This window comes from Ovis aries, chromosome 6 (genome assembly GCF_016772045.2).
Source record: "Ovis aries strain OAR_USU_Benz2616 breed Rambouillet chromosome 6, ARS-UI_Ramb_v3.0, whole genome shotgun sequence".
NCBI classification, from domain to species: Eukaryota; Metazoa; Chordata; class Mammalia; order Artiodactyla; family Bovidae; genus Ovis; species Ovis aries.
Window position 1 is genome coordinate 71,847,680 of NC_056059.1, and position 23,188 is coordinate 71,870,867.

General features: G+C 39.4%; 1 long non-coding RNA gene across 2 annotated transcripts in view; it reads right to left on the reverse strand.

Annotated features, from left to right (window-relative positions):
- Positions 1 to 23,188, reverse strand: part of LOC132659957 (uncharacterized) — a 96,888-nt gene that overhangs the window by 12,425 nt on the left and 61,275 nt on the right. Inside the window, exons 5-7 of one of the 2 annotated variants that reach the window (XR_009601049.1) lie at positions 17,106 to 17,166; positions 16,700 to 16,862; positions 16,284 to 16,342 (exon numbers count right to left, since the gene is read on the reverse strand). This is a non-coding gene — a long non-coding RNA (uncharacterized LOC132659957). The remainder of the gene's footprint in view (positions 1 to 16,283; positions 16,343 to 16,699; positions 16,863 to 17,105; positions 17,167 to 23,188) is intronic. The other variant, XR_009601050.1, reaches the window with a different exon arrangement.

Consider the following 23,188-nt stretch of genomic DNA (forward strand, 5'->3'; position numbering starts at 1 on the left):
AACCCAGGGATCAAACCCACATCTCCTCTGTCTCCTACACTGGCAGGTAGATTCTTTACCACTGAGCCACCTGGGAAGCCCGTTATCCTCAAATATGTTGCTCTGTATTTTTCTGACCCTAGTCCCACCTGTTATCCAGCGTCAAGTCTTGAGCAATCCTTCCTATTTCCAGATCCTGGGAGACGGTCTACCTATTCAGTGTGTGTCATTTTGTAACAAGTTCTCAAAAGAATTTAAATTACACTCAGTTTAATAAGATTCTTTCTGGTATATAAGAGAAGATATGCACCTGGCCTTCTGAGTTTACTGTGGCAATAATGAACTAGATTGACTCCATAGGCCTCTCAGGAAGATTGTTCTCACTGCCTTATGCTCAACTTTCCTATTTAAATAAGTAAAAGACAATTCAAGGTCTTCTGAGTCAGGTACAGAGTATGAGATTTAAGATTAGAAGTATAAAAGTTCAGAGGTGAAAAAAGCATACTGGAGAGTGGATCAACACAAAGATCTTATAAACAAAGTAGATTCTGAGTTGGAAACTTGTACTTCACTAGTATATATTAATGACTAAGAGAATTGCAAAGAAATCTTAAAACTGCATTCAAGAATCTTATTGTAAATAAGAGTTGTATCATTATTTTGAAAGTATTCCATATACATTGCAGCATAAAGCAAATACATATCTTACTGTTATTAAGGACCAAGATTTTAACTGTGACATAAAATAATACAAGTATAAAATCAAACACAGTAAATAATCTTAGACTTAAACTAGAATTATCAGTATAAACTATGCTATTTTTCCCTCTTAAAGAAAAGCACACATTTCCTAGCTCTATAAACTGTACAAGGTATAGAAGCAAAGATAACTTGCTGTCAAAAACATCCACAGTCCCCAGATTACAATTTCTAAATATTATTTCCCACTAAAAGAACTAGATCTTCTTAAAGAAATGTCTAATTCCAGGTATAGATCAGGAAATACACAAGATGAGACTGGGTTATCTTGTTGAGTCAGAAAGAAAGGAAACACTCAAAGATCACTGGGTCCCTTGCATTGGAAAAGTGACGTCTTAACCAATGGACCATCAGGGAAGTCCTAAGAGACTTTATTTATGATTAATATGTTAAAGTATCCAGTAGAAAGAGCAGACAGCTTAAATAACAGATGGAAAATTTTAGCAAAGAGATGTAACACATAAAAAAACAGTCAAATAAAAATTCTAGAAATAAAAAAATAGTGCGGTATTAGAGTTGAAGAATTCTTTCCAAGGGCTTACTGGACAGGGGGTCATAGTGGAGGAAACAATCAATGAACTTCAAGACAAATCAATAGAAATTATCCAAAGTGAAACACCAAGTAAAACTAGAGTGAGGAAAAAAATAAGCAAATAGTAACATTAAAACCAGAATATCTAAGAGTCTTGATGACAGTATCAAATGATCTAATACACATGTAGTTGAGGGATTCTCAGGTGGCTCAGTGGTAAAGAATTTACCTGCCAGTGCAGGAGATGGAAGAGATGTGGGTTGATCCCTGGGTTGGGAAGATCCCCTGGAGATGGAAATAACAACCCACTCCAGTATTCTCGCCTAGAAAATTCCATGGACAGAGGAGCCTGGTGGGTGACAGTCAATTAGGTCACAAAGAGTTGGACATAACTGAGAACACACACACACACAGATGTGGTTTAAATACCAGAAGAAGGAAGAAAGAAACAGATGAACAAAGACACCTAAAGAGATAAGCTGAGAATTTTTCCAAAATTGGTAACAGATAACAAACACAAATCCAAAAGGCTCAGAGAACCCCAAGCAGGAAAAATAGAAAAAATTTTAATACCTGACCACATTACAGCCAAATTACTGAAAACCAAAGATAAAGAGAAAACCTTGCAGAGAACAAAGATAATGAATGATAGTAGACTGTTAGAAACTATGCAAGTCGAAATACAACAGAACTACCTCTTCAAAATACTTTAGAAACAAAGTCAACCCAGATTTTAAGAATGCTGTAACTAGTGAAAACATATTTCAAAATGAAGGTGAGAAGGAGGACTTCTAGAATGGAGTAAGGAGCTCAACTAACTCTCCCGCAAAATAATTTAACTGGTAAAAAAAAAATAATTTTTATTTATAGATCCCCTGGAGAAGGAAATGGCAACCTACTCCAGTATTCTTGCCTGGAGAATCCCATGGACAGAGGAGCCTGGTGGGCTACAGTCCATGGGGTTGCAAAGAGTCGGACACGACTGAGCGACTTCACTTCACTTAAACTCTGGAAATTGCCCAAGGGGCATATAGCAAATAGAAAAATACTCATTCAAGAAAATCTACTAAATATCAATGAAAATAGTAGTAGTTGAACCACAACCCACTCGAATCTCTCTCCAACTCCTCATTAAAGAAGCTCTATTCATGCTTTTAACAAAACGGGAGCTCCATCTCCCCTCAGCTACAGGCTGGGGCTGCAGCTTCATCCCAGGAGGGAAAGGCTGCTCACATTTGTCATCTATCCTAGGAAGCTACTAGGTCTTTCATCCTCTACTCAACCTCCCACTCATAGGGCAGCAGCTCTATCCCAGATGCAGAGGGCCAAATATCCTGGCGCTCCAGGGACTTTCACCCCAGCTCACCCATGGGGTAAAAGTTTCCTGCTTGGAAGGGCAAGCTGAGAAGACCAGGGACTGCCAAGTCCTCCCCACATCCACTGCAGTGCAAACTCATAGAGCAGGGATGTTGCTCCAGGAAAAGTGGATCCTCGTATCCTAATGTGGTAGAGTGGTAAGGAGGTTCTTCCCAAGAGGACAGGCAGGCTATGTGATGAAGGGCTTTGCAGCGCTGACTTTATTTGGAACGGAGAATGAAGAACTCCATGCCTAAGGGCATTGTTGAAAAACAATACCAATCTGGATGGAAAGCCATGAGGAAATGGCTAGTAGCCCCTTGAATTAGCCAAACAGCAGAGGAACTAGAAGTTTAAACGGAGAAATAGGAAAAGAGATAGCCAAGAAGAGGTGTCCCAGGATCAGAGTCAGCTCCAGGGGTCCCAAAGGTTGGGCAGCCCCCACTCAGAAGCAATCATTGGGCAAAGTGGGAAGCATTCTCCAAACTGTACAAAGATCCATCAACTCAGGGCAGAAGCCTCACAGGCAACAAGTGGCATAAATACAACTTCCAAGCAAATGCTGACTGGACTGTATGCTGCTCTGACTGAGGGCAACTCCTAGGAAGCCAAAATTAAAAATAAAACTGTGTGTTTGCCCTTCCTTTTTCTCAGGTCATTTGCTTTAGAAAACTTATAATGTAAGTACTTTCTCCTCTCTTTGAAATGCATATAAGTCCTTTCAAAGACTAGATCAGTATTTTTCAACTTTAAGACCCGGAACTGTCTTTTTCAAGGAACTGGCAGTCATCTCTATAAAATGTAACCATCCATGGAGATAGCACTTCTATCTTTCAGTGTCTAAGGGAAGGTAAGAGCCTAACTTCAGAGGGACCTTCTTCCGAGCTGTGAAAATATCCCCTGTCATAAAGACAGGAGAAATTAGTTTTGTTTTGTTTTGTTTTGTTTTCCTCTGGATAGAGCCAATTAGTCAACACAGGAGGGTAAAGTTAACATAAACTGGGCTTCCCTGCTGGCTCAGAGGGTAAAGAATCTGCCCGAAATGCAGGAGACCTGGGTTCAATCCCTGGCTCAGAAGTTCCCCTAGAGAAGGGAATGGCAACCCACTCCAGTATTCTTGCCTGAAGAATTCCATGAACAGAGGAGCCTGGCGGGCTACACAGTCCATGGTGTCACTAAGAGTTGGACACGACTGAGGGACTAACACTTGAACCCTTGTGTGTGATAAAAGGTGCCATCAAGACCTCATATTTGACAAATAATTGTTTATCTTGAAAACATGCATGCGGTGGGTTGTATCTGCTTGCTATAGAAGAGTGAGGATTTCTTTCTGTCTTTACAATCTTTTCATGATTCTCAGGAATGCACATTACATTCTGGTTTAATTCTTAATCATTTTAAAACCATTTTCTTTCTTTATGACCTCTGTGGAAAAGTTCTCCAGGTCGAGAGATTTTGTTGTTAATTACATTTTCCCAGCATCCCTCAGGAGCAATCAGAGAAGGAACCTCCGAACTCCTGCTTCTGGATGAAAAGGTCCAACAACAATCACAACAAAAGCAAAACTCTGAATTACATAGCAACCTCTGAGCTGTACACACATTCAATGGCTAGTCTGAGTCCTGTGAATTTCTCTAGGAAATTTTGAACATAATCTAAGCAAAGTACCCATTAGGGATGGTCCTATAACCTCAAACCTAACAGAGCATCACGAAGTGCCACAAGCTGTATAGTAAATTACAAAACAGTTTTTAAAAACTACCTGCTCCACTTATGAATGAGAAAACATTTTACTCTCCCCAAATGAATGTTTCTATTCATTAAGACTCATTTTACACTCTATCTGACCACTCCAGGACATGTTACTGCCCTTCCTTAAATGGCTACCTACCAAACATTTATAGAAGACAGCTGAGGACCTATTTGCATATGGTTTTATCCTCAAATTATGGCACCAAAGCTAAGGGTAGAGACAATGGCATCATCTTTTTTAAAAAAATTCCTACCTATAGCTTGAAACTTAAATCAATATATTTATTGGATTGAATGCTAGTCTTTACAGCTTTTTATTTCAAATTCTGAATTACCTTTATATCTTAAATTAAACAAAAAGTTTTATTTTCTTAGACAATCTACCATAGCTGGCCATAACAGTATACAACTACATCTTTGTTTAATTTAATTATGAGATAAAGGGTTATAACTAATGTACTTAACAATTTTCTTTGTGCCAGGCAATGATCTTGGTATTTTGTATAAATAATTTTATTTAATTAAATGGAATAAAATGTGATTCACACATAAACATTATGCATTTAGGATGGACAAACAAGAGATATTATTTTTTATCAACTTAAAAATGTTGGTTAAACTGATTTAGCTACTCAGGACAGCATTCCTCAGAAACCTAAATGTCTGCCTTGACCTAATTCATCATCATAAAAATGTCAGACTTAAAATATTCAATACACTTCATAACATTTTTAAGCATCTTTTCCAAAAGCAATAAGCATGCCTTAAAAAATATGCTTATAAAATTATAATTTTTCTAAAAATATTTTCATTTTATGCATTTAAATTATGCCATAGAGTATATAAAATTTCCTCAAAAACAATTATTTTATTTCTTTCCATGGTATCTTCTTTTAATATTTAAGAGTTTGCTTTGTTCATATTAGACTTATGTGACTGTCAAAATATGTAACTGTGAATGCCAGAAATATTTTTCAGATCAGAGCAAACAGTGGGAAAATTTTACTGTTTTTCTACTAAAATACTTACTGGAAAATATTTTCTAAAAATACTCATTGTGAAATGTGGTAGAATTATTTAATGTTGGAACCACACTCTAACTCAAATACTCAAAATACTGTTGACATCAGTGAGTACATGAGTCATTCAGTTGAATAAAAAGGCATAGCCCTTATCATTATTGGAATATAAAAATGATTTCAGGAAGATACTAATTTAAACAAAGTAACATAGCATATTTATGAAAGAAAATAAAAGTGCTAGACCCTCTTTAATGTTTAACTGGGACTCCACAGATTGTAGCCTGCCAGGCTCCTCTGTCCATGGGATTCTCCAGGCAAGAATACTAACTATAGGGGGCTGCCTTCTCCAGGGGATCTTCCCAACATAGGGATCAAACCCAGGTCTCCTACATGGCAGATGGATTCTTTACTGTCTGAGCCACCAGGGAAGTATATTTGTATGTCTGAAGATATCTGGTATAGAATTCAGTTCAGTTCAGTTGCTCAGTTGTGTCTGACTCTTCGCGACCCCATGGACCACAGCACACCAGGCCTCCTTGTCCATCACCAACTTCCTAAGTTTACTCAAACTCATGTCCATTGAGTCAGTGATGCCATCCAACCATGTCATCCTCTGTTGTCCCCTTGAGTCCTTCCAATGAACACTCAGGACTGATCTCCCCTAGGATGGACTGGTTGGATCTCCTTGCAGTCCAAGGGACTCTCAAGAGTCTTCTCCAGCACCACAGATCAAAAGCATCAATTCTTCAGCACTCAGCTTTCTTGATAGTCCAACTCTCACATCCATACATGACCACTGGAAAAATCATAGCCTTGATGAGATGGACTTTTGTTGGCAAAGTAATGTCTCTGCTTTTTAATATGCTGTCTAGGTTGGTCATACCTTTCCTTCCAAGGAGTAAGTGTCTTTTAATTTCATAACTCCAATCACCAACTGCAGTGATTTTGGAGCCCAAATAAATAAAGTCAGCCACTGTTTCCCCATCTATCTTCCATGAAGTGTTGGGATGGATGCCATGATCTTAGTTTTCAGAACGTTGAGCTTTAAACCAACTTTTTCACTCTCCTCTTTCACTTTCATCAAGAGGCTCTTTAGTTCTTCACTTTCTGCCATAAGGGTAGTGTCATCTGCATATCTGAGGTTATTGATATTTCTCCCGACAATCTTGATTCCAGCTTATGCTTCATCCAGCCCAGCATTTCTCATGATGTATTCTGCATACTGAGTAACACTCACTAAATTGAACTTTTTTAATTACATGATCACAAGACTGTCAACATTTCCAATAATATGATTTAATGACCCCTGGGGATAAGTTACTTTCATATTAGTCTTTATAATGGTCTTCATTATCACATATTTTAAATATATTTTTCTTGTATACACTCATTCCTAAAACAGGCTTGACTACCTGATATGGAGGAGGTGCTGAGTGATTAACTGTTTTCTACAACACATAGTGGATGTGTGTGTTTGTATCAGCATCTAATGTACTGTAATCTAAAATTTCAATATTATCTAATATTTATAGCAGGGGTAATTAGCATATAACATATAACATGCTTCTTTCATATTTCTAATTTGAAGTAATAAACAGAGGTAAATTTACCATGAAGTAATGAATCTTAAGTTTTAGAGTCACCCCCCTTCCAGGATCTAGGAGAGGTTCAAACAACACATTCACATGAACTGAATATTTTTGTAAATTTTGAAAAAGTAAGATATTTAAATTATAACTGTTTAAGGTAGCTTTCTCTTTGTACCCCTAATATTTTTTACCATGTTTAGTTATACTGGAGTGACCAGAGGTATTCTGAAGATCCAACAAAGTGGAAGTTGAATTGGAGACACAGTTAACTTGGATTTAGAGGTATGAACTGATGCAGTTAACAGTCACTCTTCTGTATAATTAGGTACTGCTAGCCTCCCAGCATACGATTTCTTCCAGGAATAATTCAAGTGCCTGCTCTGTGACTCATCTGGCATCATGGTATGAAGATGAAGGGCACTAACAATACTGCATTCTGAAAGTGGAGAGAAACAGAGCCAGAAACTAGTTCTGTGGCAAATTCTTCCAGTTATCAGCTGTGTAAAATTGTAAGTTGAAGATTTGACCTGGTCTCCTAGTCGAAGTGGAATTTCTATTTTTTCATAAATATGCTCTATCTGCAATATATACAAATACAAGTGCATCATATGTATTTCTTTACTGATATCTTGCTATTGTTGTTCAGTAGCCAAGATTTGTCTGACCCTCTGTGACCCTGTGAACCGCAGCATGCTGGGGCCTCTCTGTCCCTCACCATCAACCCGAGTTCTCTCAAGTTCATGTCTATTGAATTGGTGATGTCATCCAACCATCTCATCTTCCAACCATCTGAAATCTTACAAAACAAACATTTTTATAATTCCTATGAATGTATGGTACAAATTTACAGCAACACTACAAGCCATGGTGTTATTTTCTTAGGCTCCAAAATCACTGCAGATGGTGACTGCAGCCATGAAATTAAAAGATGCTTGCTCCTTGGAAGGAAAACTACAACAAACCTAGACAGCATGTTAAAAACCATAGACAGTACTTTGCCAACAAAGGTCTGCCTAGTCAAAGCTATGGTTTTTCCAGTAGTCAAGTCATGTGTAGATGTGAGAGTTGGACCAAAAAAGAAAGCTGAGCACCAAAGAACTGATGCTTTTGAACTGTAGTGTTGGAAAAGACTCTTGAGAGTCCCTTGAACCACAAGATCAAACCAGTCAATCCTAAAGGAAATCAGTCCTGAATATTCATTGGAGAGACTGACGCTGAAGCTTCGATACTTTGGCCACCTGATGCAAAGAGCTGACTCATTGGAAAAGACCCTGATGCTGGGAAAGACTGAAGGCAGGAGAAGGGGATGACAGAGGATGAGATGGTTGGACGGCATCACTGACTCAAAGGACATGAGTTCGATTAATTCCACAAGTTGGTGAAGAACAGGGAAGCCTAGCATGCTGCAGTCCTTGGGGTTGCAAAGAGTAGGACAAGAATGAGCAACTGAACAACAACAACCACACAGCGCGTGAGGGTTGCTATGAGCAGACTCGTGTCTATGCATCTCAATACATCAGATGACATGCTGTCATATCTGACACATCTCAAAATGTGGCAACCCCAAACAAAATGGCATGTGAAACTCTTTTTCTTAGAAAAGTGAAGTCGCTCAGTCGTGCCCAACTCTTTGTGACACTATGGACTGTAGCCTACCAGGCTCCTCCTTCCATGGAATTTTCCAGGCAAGAGTACTGGAGTGGGTTGCCATTTCCTTCTCCAGGAGATCTTCCTGACTCAGGGATTGAACCCGAGTCTCCTGAAAAAAGTCTCACTTTTTCTTAGAAAGTGATTCCTAACTCATAACAAGCTTCAAGTCCCACAAAATACAGGTTTGTCCCTAATAAGCAATTCTCCCTAGATTACCCTCACACAGTGAATCATACTATCTTAGAGATGATATTCACTTTATTTTTTTTAATTTATTTATTTTAATTGGAGGCTAATTACTTTACAATATTGTATTGGTTTTGCCATACATCAACATGAATCTGCCACAGGTATAATCTGCCACGTGTTTGCCATCCTGAACCCCCCTCCCTCCTCCCTCCCCATACCATCCCTCTGGGTCATCCCAGTGCACCAGCCCCAAGCATCCAGTATCATGCATCAAACCTGGACTGGTGATTCATTTCATATATGATATTATACACGTTTCAATGCCATTCTCCCAAATCATCCCACCCTTTCCCTCTCCCACACAGTCCAAAAGACAGTTCTATACATCTGTGTCTCTTTTGCTGTCTCGCATACAGGGTTATTGTTACCATCTTTCTAAATTCCATATATATGCATTAGTATACTATATTGGTATTTTTCTTTCTGACTTATTTCACTCTGTATAATAGGCTCCAGTTTCATCCACCTCATTAGAACTGATTCAAATGTATTCTTTTTAATGGCTGAGTAATACTCCATTGTGTATATGTACCACAGCTTTCTTATCCATTCATCTCCTGATGGACATCTAGGTTGCTTCCATGTCGTGGTTATAACAGTGCTGTGATGAACATTGGGGTACATGTGTCTCTTTCAATTCTGGTTTCCTCGGCATGTATGCATAGCAGTGGGATTGCTGGGTCATAAGGTAGTTCTATTTCCAGTTTTTTAAGGAATCTCCACACTGTTCTCCATAGTGGCTGTACTAGTTTGCATTCCCACCAACAGTGTAAGAGGGTTCCCTTTTCTCCACACCCTCTCCAGCATTTATTGCTTGTAGACTTTTGGATCGCAGCCATTCTGACTGGCGTGAAATGGTACTTCATTGTGGTTTTGAGATGATATTCACTTTAAATCCCATGTAGTCTGGTGGGGGTTTTCATATATTTTCTAAGTTTCAAGATTTTTTTTCCAAATAAAAGCTAATGCTATAAATGCACTCAAAAGCCTTAGTGATTAATACTATGAGGAAAGTAGAAAATAAAAACCTAAATAAGAAAGAAATATGAAACAAATGAGAAACAATAGGCAAAATATAAAAATCAATGTGAACTACTAATCTTAAAAAAAAAAATCCTTTCTCTGTTTCTGTTCAGGATAGATTCTGGGGTAGACAGTGATTTTAGGACACAAAAGAATAACCCTAAGAGAAAAAAAACAGATAAACTGGATCTCATCAGGTTTAAAAACATCTGTTCACCAAAAGACATCATTATGAAAGTTAAGAAGCACAGACTAAAAGGTTAAAAAAAAACCCAAACAACAATAAATTTTCTTTAAAAATGAGCAAAAGAGCTAGGCACTTCACAAAAGAAGATATCCAAATAATCAATAAGCATGCTGAAAAGGGGCTCCATATCTTTATTCTTGAGAAAAATCAAATTAAAACTTCATATTCCTCATCAGAGTAGTTAAAAGATTAACAATACCAAATGTTGGTAATGATATAGAACAATAGAAATTCTCACACATTGCTGGTGGGAGTATAAAACTATACAACCACATTGGAAAACCACAAATTAGGTAGCTTAAACAACAGTTCTGGAGGCTAGAAGTCCAAAATCAAGGTTGTTTCTTCTGAGAGCTGTGAGAGAGAATGTGTTCCAAGGCCCTCCCGGCTTCTGGAGGTTTGTGAACAACCTTTAGTGTTCCTTGGTTTATAGAATCCCACCTGATCTTTGCCTTTATTTACACATGTCGTTCTCCCTGTGTGAGTATCTGTCCCAAAATTTCTTTTTATTAGGAAAGCAGACATATTAGAGTAGGGCCCACTCTAATGACCTAATTTTAACATGATTACCTTGGTAAAGAATAAGATCATTCTAAGATTCTGGAACTTCAGTGTATCAACTTTGGGGAACACAGTTCAACCCATAAAATCCCACAGGATTACCATTAATGAAGCTTTCTGGATTTCCCAAACATCCTAGAATTACATAAGTGTCTTTCATACCAAGGAGTCAGTTTATAAAACATATTCATTACTAATACCTTTAATTAAAGATAAATATCTTAATTTAACAAGAAAACAACTGTAATTTGACATCAATTTTAAAAGATGGTGATTAAGCTAACGTAACTACTTAGAGGCATTGTGAGTGAGTGAAAGCTGCTCAGTTGCGTCCGACTCTTTTGCAACCCCATGGACTATAACAGTCTATGGAATTCTCCAGGCCAGAATACTGGAATGGGTAGCCTTTCCCTTCTCCAGGGGATCTTCCCAACCCAGGGACTGAACCCAGGTCTCCCACATTGCAGGCAGACCAGCCAAGCCATGACAGAAGCCCACTTATAGGCATTCACTTCAATTCAGTTCAGTTGCTCAGTCGTGTCCGACTCTTTGTAACCCCATGAATCACAGCACGCCAGGCCTCCCTGTCCATCACCAACTCCCGGAGTTCACTCAGACTCATGTCCATCGAGTCCGTGATGCCATCCAGACATCTCATCCTGGGTTGTCCCCTTCTCCTCCTGCCCCCAGTCCCTCCCAGCATCAGAGTCTTTTCCAATGAGTCAACTCTTCACATGAGTTGGCCAAAGTACTGGAGTTTCAGCTTTAGCATCATTCCTTCCAAAGAAATCCCAGGGCTGATCTCCTTCAGAATGGACTGGTTGGATCTCTTTGCAGTCCAAGGGACTCTCAAGAATCTTCTCCAACACCACAGTTCAAAAGCATCAATTCTTCGGCACTCAGCCTTCTTCACAGTCCAACTCTCACATCCATACATGACCACTGGAAAAACCATAGCCTTGACTAGACGGACCTTTGTTGGCAAAGTAATGTCTCTGCTTTTCAACATGCTATCTAGGTTGGTCATAACTTTCCTTCCAAGGAGTAAGCGTCTTTTAATTTCATGGCTGCAGTCACCATCTGCAGTGATTTTGGAGCCCAGAAAAATAAATTCTGACACTGTTTCCACTGTTTCCCCATCTATTTCCCACGAAGTGATGGGACCAGATGCCATGATCTTCGTTTTCTGAATGTTGAGCTTTAAGCCAACTTTTTCACTCTCCTCTTTCACTTTCATCAAGAGGTTTTTTAGTTCCTCTTCCCTTTCTGCCATAAGGGTAGTGTCATCTGCATATCCAAGGTTATTGATATTTTTCCCAGCAATCTTGATTCCAGCTTGTGCTTCTTCCAGTCCAGCATTTCTCATGATGTACTCTGCATAGAAGTTAAATAAGCAGGGTGACAATGTACAGCCTTGACGTACTCCTTTTCCTATTTGGAACCAGTCTGTTGTTCCATGTTTAGTTCTAACTGTTGCTTCCTGATCTGCATACAGGTTTCTCAAGAGGCAGGTCAGGTGATCTGGTATGCCCATCTCTTTCAGAATTTTCCACAGTTTGTTGTGATCCACACAGTCAAAGGCTTTGGCATAGTCAATAAAGCAGAAATAGATGTTTTTCTGGAACTCTCTTGCTTCTTTGATGATCCAGCGGATGTTGGCAATTTGATCTCTGGTTCCTCTGACTTTTCTAAAACCAGCTTGAACATCAAGAAGTTCATAGTTCACATATTGCTGAAGCCTGGCTTGGAGAATTTTAAGCATTATTTTACTAGTGTGTGAGATGTGTGCAATTGTGCGGTAGTTTGAGCATTCTTTGGCATTGCCTTTCTTTGGGATTGGAATGAAAACTGACCTTTTCGAGTCTTTTGGCCACTGCTGAGTTTTCCAAATTTGCTGGCATATTGAGTGCAGCACTTTCACAGCATCAGCTTTTAGGATTTGAAAGAGCTCAACTGGAATTCCATCACCTCCACTAGCTTTGTTCATAGTGATACTTCGTAAGGCCCACTTGACTTCACATTCCAGGATGTCTTGCTCTAGATGAGTGATCACACCATCATGATTATCTGGGTTGTGAAGATCTTTTTTGTAGTTTTTCTGTGTACTCTTGCCACCTCCTCTTAATATCTTCTGCTTCGGTTAGGTCCATACCATTTCTGTCCTTTATTGAGCCCATCTTTGCATGAAATGTTCCCTTATCTCAATTTTCTTGAAGAAATCTCTAGTCTTTCCTATTCTATTGTTTTCCTTTATTTCTTTGCATTGATCGCTGAAGAAGGCTTTCTTATCTCTCCTTGCTATTCTTTGGAACTCTGCATTCAAATGGGTATATCTTTCCTTTTCTCCTTTGCTTTTCACTTCTCTTCTTTTCACAGCTATTTGTAAGGCCTCCTCAGACAGCCATTTTGCTTTTTGCATTTCTGTTTTTGGGGATGGTCTTGATTCCTGTCTCCTGTACAATGTCACAAACCTCTGTCCATAGTTCATCAGGCACACTGTCTATCAGATCTAGTCCCTTAAATCTATTTCTCACTTCCACCCTTAGCTTTCACCAAATTCTCTAAAGGATCTATTTTTGTTCAAATCAATCCTCAGTTCTTATGCCCTAAATATCTGGCATATATGAGATACTCAATAAGCATTAGTTGACTTACGTATATTGGATTCTTAACCAAGACAAAGTTAATAACCACTGGAGTAGAGTAAAATAGAATATGGTTATTCTCTGGAAAATAATCCTCACTGTTTCCTGCTCCCCATATGCTCTGTTTGTGTAGTCTTTCATCAGCCTGTAGCTCTGAATGATACAGTGCCATGCTTGTCAATTAAGCCAATTAAGGAAGATTTTTAAATCACAATTTCATTTCCTTTAGGAAATTATCCATCTTTTCATTTAACTCTAGTGTTTTACTTAATTAACAAGCATTTAATAACAATTAATAAATGATATATTAATTAATTTATGAAATGACTTTGTCCTTACTAAAGTAATTCAGATTTTTAAATGCTTGTAATTTTCATTAGTTCCATCAAATAAGACATAGAAGATTCAATTAAAGCTGGGTTACCTTACTTTACACTCTGCCCAAATACCAGGGAAAACCTCTAGTGTATCTAGGACAGTGCTAGAAGAATCATCAAAACTGCAACTTTGACAAAGGCAGGGAAATGCCTGGGGCCCAAGACATGCGGTTTCATAAGCAGGGAGCAGAAGCATCATAAAGTAGGTGCTCAAAAAATATTTGATGAATTAATGAAAGAAGAAGGAAGTAGTTAATGCTAAGGAGAAGAAATCCCTCCTTTGAACAGGGAATCACTAACCTTAAAAAGAGCTGATAGGGTATCCATCAATGGAGGAAGAGGCGATGGGTAGATCCTTCTCTCAAAGAACATGTGCTTGTGTGGGACATAAGGAATGACATCAAGCTGCTAATTATCAATGTAGATATCAAATACAACTCCAGTCTTTAGTTACCAGACATTTCTTTTGGGTAATTCATTACTAAGGACTTGCAAATTTGGAAGCAACCCAAAGTCCCAGAAACAGAGTCTCAAGACTGAAGAAGTATGAGATTCTGTAAGCAGCAGGTCAGGCCATTTATGCCATAGATGTGTGTATGAAAATTAATTACATTTTAAAAATGCACAAATGTTATTTATAAATAATTTACATTCTTTAGAAGCATTTACAAATAATGATTCACTTTGTAAACAGAGATGAAAAGCTCTCTTTACAAGTCTGGGTCTTACTCATGCTTGTGCCCCAATTTCAGCAGTGTTGCTACTTTACAAATGACTGTGCATTTATAGTTAAAATTAAGTATAAGCAAGAGCATGATTAAGCATAATCAAGGAAGATCCTACAAAAGATTGCTATCTACCTTGCTTAGCTTGCTAGACTCGGCTTCCCTAGTGGTTCAGTGGTAAAGAATTCACCTTCAATGCAGGAATCACAGGTTTGATCCCTGAGTGGGAAAGATCCCCTAGAGAAGGAAATGGCAACCCCCTCTAGTATTCTTGCCTGGGAAATGCCATGGACAAAGGAGACTTGTGGGCTACAGTCCATGGGGTCACAGAAGAGTTGGACACGACTTAGCAATGAAACAACAACAGATTGCTAGACCACCCTAGATCACAGAGAAAGAGTGGATCGCTCATCCAAAAAACCTCCTGAAAAAGTATTTATCCGCTTGACGTCTAGGTGCTACCTAAGACTTAAAGAAATGAACACAGGAATTTGGTGTGTTCCCTTGGTGAGTGCCAAGGCAAGAGGAATCGTGCTATGCCTTTACTTTGCACCCCCTGGAACAAAGATCCTTGATGCAGTCAGTGCTTCATATGTATAGGTTCTGAATCGCAGATTCAACCAACCATACATTGAAAATATTCAGAAATTTCTGAAGCAAAACATGAATTTTCCATACAAGGCAATTAGTTACATAGAATTTATATTGTGTTTACAATTATTTATATAGAATTTATATCATACTAGGTATCACACATCATCTAGAGATGATTTGAAGTATATTGGAGACTGTATAGGTTATATACAAATGCAATGGCTTCCCAGGTAGCTCAGACAGTAAAGAATCCACCTGCAGTGCAGGAGACCCAGGTTCAATTCCTGGGTTGGGAAAATCCCCTGGAGAAGGGAATGGCTACCCACTCCAATATTCTCACCTGGAGAATTCCATTGACAGAGGAGCCTGGCAGGCTATGGTAGCTTCCCTGGTAGCTCAGCTGGTAAGGAATCTGCCTGCAATGCAGGAGACTCTGGTTCAATTCCTGGGTTGGGAAGGTCCCCTGGAGGAGGGCATGGTAATCCACTCCAGTATTTTTGCCTGGAGAATGCCCATGGACAGAGGAGCCTGGTGAGCTACAATTCATGGGGTCACAAAGAGTTAGACACAAATGAGTGACTAAGCACAGTACAAGGGACTTGAGCTCCCTGGATTTTTGCATCCGCTGAGAATACTGGGACCAATCTCCTGTATCTTAAAGAAAAAAGAACCTAAGATCCAGATCTTCAACGAGACATCAAATTTGAACCATTTAGGATAAAGAAAATGTGGTACATGTATACAGCGGACCACTACTCAGCCATAAAAGAGAATGAAATAATGCCATTTGCAGCAACATGGATGGAACTAGAAATGATCATACTAAGTGAAGTAAATGAGAAAAACAAACACCATATGATATCACTTATATGTGGAATCTAAATTATGACACAAAGGAACTTTTGTGAGACAGAAATAGGACTTGCAGACATAGAGAACAGACATGTGGTTGCCAAGGGGCGGAGTAGAGGGATAGACCTGGAGCTTGGGATTAGTAGATGCACATTATTATATAGGGAATGGGCAAATAACAAAGTCCTACTATATAGCAAAGGGAGCTATAATCAACATTCTATGATCAGCCATAATGGAAAAGAATATTTAAAAAAGAATGTATACATATATGTATAACTGAATCACCTTGCTATAAGCAGAAATTAACACAACGCTGTAAATCAACTATATTTCAATTTTTTAAGTGAAATTTAAACCATTTATCTTACCTGTTTCTTTTCGTCAAGTGTTTTCTTCCTTCCTGCTGAGAGTGAAGTCTTGGGAGAAACTGTGGGTGATTAAATAAGAGCAGATATTGTGTTTTTGCAAATTGTATTTTAAACTTATTCACATTTATCATCCGTTTATTAGGTAGACTCCTAAGTGCTTCTTAAAATGGTGGTATAGAAGAATTTAATAAAACAGTTAATGTTCATTTTACATTTGCCTTCTTTTTATGGTACAATATATTGAAAATTATTTCATGGAAGAAAAACAAATATACAAATTATATATTTAATTCACATAATAAATTAATAAATATAAACATAAAAATAAATAAGCATATAGACCCAGAATTGGTGAACTGCAACTCAGAAATAAACTCCAATGTTTGTACAACACTATTACTCAGCAATATTCTTACTTGCTAAACTTCTACCAGTTGCATCAAGAGCTCCTCTTGGTGGAGGAATGGTGTGGAACTCTTTCAGGGTGGAAGAACTGATCTTCATCACACAGGAATGTGTACACTGGTATATCCTTAGCACTCATCTGAGCAGTTATCCAACACAGACCCTGAAAGGACTCTGAATATGAAAGAAACTTGGAGCTCTTAAATGCATCATCTTCTGTAATGACATATGAACGTTATTTAGCTTAACAATTTCACAAGGGAGTTGATATTTATGTCATCTGCAGTCAGGTTCAACTGGCCCCTTAGCTTTAGAGTTGATCACAAATATGGAAGTCAACTGAGAGATATAACTATTGGTTTATAGCTCCCCACTGGACTTTAACTGAAGAAGGTAATGCTTTTATTGTATACTTACAGATACGATGAATACAAGGGAGTGTGAGTTTAAGTTGTCAGAGATAATGGTTGTTCCAGCCCTGAAAGAAAAAGGGGAGGGTAGAATTCAGAGACCATGGAGAAAATTTAATTATTCATACAAAAATACTCATTGCAACTATTGCTTGCTAGGCTAAAAATAAAATGAGCAAGTAAGAGACTGAAAGAAGTTTTGTGTGTTTTTATGTGCTTTCCACTCAGTCAGTCATTGGGCATCTTCTTTATACCAGTATTGTCGATTTGGGGTGGGGGTGGGGAGAGCGGAAGAGAGACAGCCCACAGTGCCTAGTCTCGAAAAGCAACACTCTGCTCTATTTGGAGATACTGAGGAAATACACCATTTAAAAGGGGCAGGGAAGAGATATCATTTAAGCAAGTGTGCAATGGTATAGGCAGAATAATTTGAGGTAAGTACATCTATTAAGTAGATGAAGTTTGACTTTGGTTCTCCATTTCTGTTTCTATATATTTTCTTTCTCTGAGGGTCCTTGGCACCTTCCTAAGGATTTTCGCCTTGATGTCCACTATCCACGGCTTCAAAGCTAATCTAAGCCTAAATAATATGACAAACTGATTTCCACGTAAGTGTCTATTAAACTAGTTTATACTACCTAATTTGATGAACTGATTTCTAATAATTAATTTAGGATAATTTCCATAAAGAAAAGACATGAAATTTTAGTTTCAGAGTCTCAGCTTTATAGAGATACCTAGAATAACAACAATATCATATATTCTCATTGTGCTGTTAATTTATTTATAAATACCAATACAGGGTACTGTGTATTCAACAGTAAGAGGCTATGAAGATAAATAAGATGAGTAATTAACCTTGTTTATAAGGGAGCTTATAAAGAAGATCAATACACAAGCAACTTTAACCAAAGCAGTGAACAGCAGGGGCAGTGTGGGCATAAGAGCCAAGAGTGGGCTGAGTGGCCACTAATGCACTCCTGAGGTTCTGGGGGACAGCACTGCTTGAGGTCAGTAGGTTCCTGCAGCTGAACCCATCAAGATCTTTAAAGGAACCCCAGCCTCGGTCTTCCTAGGTAGGAAAGCTAGAGGAGGGCAATCCCAGCACTAACGGGAGATCCCCAAGGTAAAGCTGAACCCCAAGCAAGAAGAGCCAGGGCTCTGCCATCCAGCCACCCGCCATCCAGCCACCCTCATTACCTTGGAGGGCCTAGGGATGATTTTCCAAAAGAGCCGGGCTGCTAAGTCTCTTCAGTCATGTCCGACTCTCTGTGATCCCATAGACGGCCACCCACCAGGCTCCCCTGTCCCTGGGATTCTCCAGGCAAGAATACTGGAGTGGGTTGCCATTGCCTTCTCCAATGCATAAAAGTGAAGTCGCTCAGTCCTGTCTGACTCCTAGCGACCACATGGGCTGCAACCTACCAGGGTCCTCCGTCCATGGGATTTTCCAGGCAAGAGAACTGGAATGGGGTGCCATTGCCTTCTCCAAAAGAGCCAGGCTGCTGCTGCTGCTGCTGCTGCTCCTGCTAAGTCACTTCAGTCATGTCTGACTCTGTGCAACCCCATAGATGGCAGCCCACCAGGCTCCCCCATCCCTGGGATTCTCCAGGCAAGAACACTGGAGTGGGGTGCCATTGCCTTCTCCAATGTATGAAAGTGAAAAGTGAAAGTGAAGTCGCTCAGTCGTGTCCAACTCTTCGAGACCCCATGGACTGCAGCCTACCAGGCTCTTCCATCCATGGGATTTTCCAGGCAAGAGTACTGGAGTGGGGTGCCATTGCCTTCTCTGAAAAGAGCAGGGAGATTTCCTTAAATACTGACACTACTTTTCAGAGACAAGAGAGAGGTTACTGTCCCATCGTACCAGGTACAAAGACTTTCAAATGAGTTTTATCTTTGGGGCTTAAGCCAGGAGCAATGAATACTGGTAACATCAGTCCAGGTTGGAGGAAAGACAGTGCCTTGCCAAAGCAACAAAGAGATAACAACTCTCACATTGGATCAGATCCAACAAAGAGATAAGCCCCTTTAATCACCTCTTGAGTCATATCCAGCACTGGAATCTAAACCAAGAAGACAGGTCACAAAACTTCTACAAGAGCCAAACATGTCCCCAACTCCTGGACTCTCCCCTTTTTGTTTTGACTTCTATGACAAGATCAAGTTTTTCACACTCTCTTGGTTACAGCAGTCTTCCTTGTCTCCTGCAAACTGATGGCAATGGATCCCCTCTCGGCAGTCACTAGAATGATCCTTAAACACAATTACATCATGTCATTTATATCAGCAAAGGTAGTTTTCTCCCACTGCCACTGAGGCTGGCTACAGTACTGAAAGCTTCCACCTACCTCCCCTCTCCTGAGTTTTTTTTTTTTTTTCATCCTTCTATAGTATACATACTCTCACTCCGACCAAGAAGCACACTTTAGGGTCCTCTATAGGAACCTGCTGTTACTCTATCTGGGGTATTTACCCCCTGCTCCTGGTGTGGGATAGTCAATCAATTGTGTACAACTTTTTACGACTCCATGGACTGTAGCCCACCAGGCTCCTCTGTCCATGGAATTCTCCAGGCAAGAATACTGGAGTGGGTTGCCATTTCCTACTCCAGGGGACCTTCCCAATCCAGGGACTGAAGTGGGGTCTCCCGCATTGCAGGCAGATGCTTTACCATCTAAGCTACTAGGGAAGCCCCAACCCAGCTCCCAGACACTCTTCATCAATCCATGTCACTCAAAAGCAGGCTTTATGCTTCCTTTTCCAGGAAACCTCTAATAGCTGACCTTAACTATTCATATCCCAAGCTGACACCTTTAGAACTAACTTGTATTCATGGGATTTGCCTATTAATTTGCTTCAGTTCAGGTCAGTCGCTCAGTCATTTCCGCCTCTTTGCAACCCGATGGACTGCAGCACGCCAGGCCTCCCTGTCCATCACCAACTCCTGGAGTTTACTCAGACTCATGTCCATTGAGTCCATGATGCCATCCAACCATCTCATCCTCTGTTATCCCCTTCTCCTCCTGCCTTCAATCTTTCCCAGCATCAGGGTCTTTTCAAGTGAGTCAGCTCTTTGCATCAGGTGGCCAAAGTATTGGAGTTTCAGCTTCAGCATCAGTCCTTCCAATGAATATTCAGAACTGATTTCCTTTAGGATGGACTGGTTGGATCTCCTTGCAGTCCAATGGACTCTCAAGAGTCTTCTCCAACACCCCAGTTCAAAAGCATCAATACTTCGATGCTCAGCTTTCTTTATAGTCCAACTCTCACATCCATACCTGACTACTGGAAAGACCATTGCTTTGACTAGACTGACCTTTGTTGGCAAAGTAATGTCTCCCCTCTTTAATATGCTGTCTAGTTGGTCATAACTTTTCTTTTTGACTTATTCTATTCTAAATGTGTTTTGCTGTTTCACGCGTTACATCCTAACTTTCCAAAGGGCTTTCAATCGCCTTAAAATCAGTCTATCTCCAGTCTTTGTTTTTGTTTTTGTGCTCTGTTCATCCCAATCTCCCCAATCTCTGAGACAGTACATTTTAGGCAATGCATTTCTATCAATTAGCGGATCATGAAATCAGATTTGTATGTCTCCTACCAACAACTTTTAAATGAAACAGAATAGGACTTTGGAGAACTGGATATATCAGAGTGCCTCTTCCATGGTGAGGGCAAGGATTTTTCTAAAACCCTTGTGTATTTTTAGACCATGATACAAGATGTATTTCTTGCTAAATCGTGATCAGAAAACCTTGAGAAATATGGCCAGAGATTGACTACATATTTATCCTAAGCAAGACAGTTACCTTTTGCACATTTATTTGGCTCCCCCTAGCAGCTTCCTGGGCTCCTGGCTCATTTCTCTTTGACTTTTGATGTCACCCCTGTTGGCTCCGAGCACTCCCAGATTAGACTCTGCCTGCCCCTTGGATCACAGGATGACCCCTGCCTGCCCCCTGAATCGCAGGCTGATCCCTGCCTGTTGCCACCCACGTTGATCCCACATGCCTTGGTCTCTACACTCCTCTGTCCCAAGCTGTACCAAATCTAAACCTGTCTCAAGAAAAAGCCCAGAGATGATGATGGGAAAGCTCCTGATATAAGTGCACACAGCTCGCTCTTTAAGGGAGGAGGGTCTAATGTCCTTTTTCCATGTTCAAGTGACTGAATTTATTATATAATGAAAATAAGATTAAAGAAATGAACATTTCTTGGAAGTACCTAAGAGTAAAACTCCAATTCATGGAGGAGTGCTTAAACCCATGATCTTAAAATAGCAACTTGGCCAAATTTTAAAAACAGAGCAGCATTAAGCGTTAACGAAAAATAAAAATAAAAACTCAGCATTAAGAAATTCTAATTACTAGTTATTATCTGAGGTGATAGTTATTATAATAAAATATACTATTTTAAAGATCAGTTAGAATGAAAATTACACTGCAATCATAGTTTTCCTTATTCCTGCCTCATACACAGAGATATAAACAGAAAATTAAAGTAAATATCCTTAAAATTTTTTCAAGCATCCCTAATACAAATGCTTCTGTTTTAAAAATGACCTAGTAGGGACTTTCCCTCCAGAATTATTTTGGTCAAAATATACAAATTGGGTAGTGATTTGGGGGGAAATCTGTAGCTTTTTACATTGCCATGGTAATAATCTACACTTCCACACATTTGTACAGTCATTACTTTCCATTCATAGTTTGCTCTGGAGCCAAAAATGACTATGTTGGTGCATCAGTTGCTCTCACAACATCTGGGAAATGATCATCATTTCCTTATTTCATTTGCTGCCATTTAGCCAATGTAGAGGAAACAACATATAAATGAGGTTTATTTTACAAAGGCAGCTATAATTTGATGATAAACTGCCAGAGAATCTTTTTACTACATAATATATGTAAAGTAATTACAAGCTGGGACAGAAATTCCCCAGAAAAAATTGAGGGATACCCTGTCTCCTAAGCAATTACAGGAATGGCCTTACAGTCTGGTATGCAAGCCCTTAGACCTTGAAGAAGTGTGGAGGTGGTGGTGCTGTTGCTAAGTCGTGTCCAGTTCTTGAGATCCCATGGACTATAGCCCACCATGCTCCTCTGTCCAAGGAATTTCCTAGGCAAGAATACTGCCGTGGCTTTCCACTTCCTTTTCCAGGGGATCTTCCCAACCCAGGGGTTTAACCAAGGTCTCCTGCATTTCAGGAGTCTTTACTAACTGAGCTGCTGGGAAAGCCTGAAGAAAGTTTAGGAAAGAGCTACCAAGATATCTATGAAATTAGAAAATAAGTCCGCTAATGAAAAATGCTAACACAGTTGAGGATACAATTTCTAGGATGAACAATAGTAAGAAGTGGGTGCTTCAGGGAGAAATCAGGTAGTTAAGGGGCTAAATTATTAACAACTAACCTCTGGTGATGGGTTGAAGCTGCTCTCTGAGAGCTTCCTAGAGTTGAACTGGTCCATTAGCCACAGCTCTGTCCTGACTCAATTCTGTATCCAAAGAGAGCAGGGACTGTCTAGCACGTAGGACATGGCAAATACCCAATAAAAGTTTGTAACAGTTAGCTTTATCTTATATTCCCATTTTATTTTCCTTTCTTACCATTTTCTCATTTATAGGTTTCCTTTATGGGATAAGAAGAGTTATAAATAAATCCTACATAAAGATAAATTAAATGTTCTTAAAGAGTAAAATGAAGAATGTAACGACACTCATTCACACAGTGCCATGTGAATGAGTGTCATAAAGACTTACAAACTGAGGTGCGATGGGCTTTCAAAGGATCAAGAAGTCACATACAGACAGAGGAGCTCAGTGAGGTCTCATGGAAGAGGTGATTTTGAGATGGTTGTAAACACAGATAGGACTGTGACCAGCAGAGAGGCTTCAGACAGATGAAGAGAGCCAAGCCTTCTAATTCATTTACCAAATTTTGCTCAAATAAGTATTTACTGATTCTAAGACAGAAACTTAGGATACAAAATATAATAATTGTAACCTGTAGTATCAACATAAGGAACAGTGAACCAGGAAATCTATTTTTTCCTTTGACCCTGAAAAGAATAAAGGGTGATGCCTGTTGAG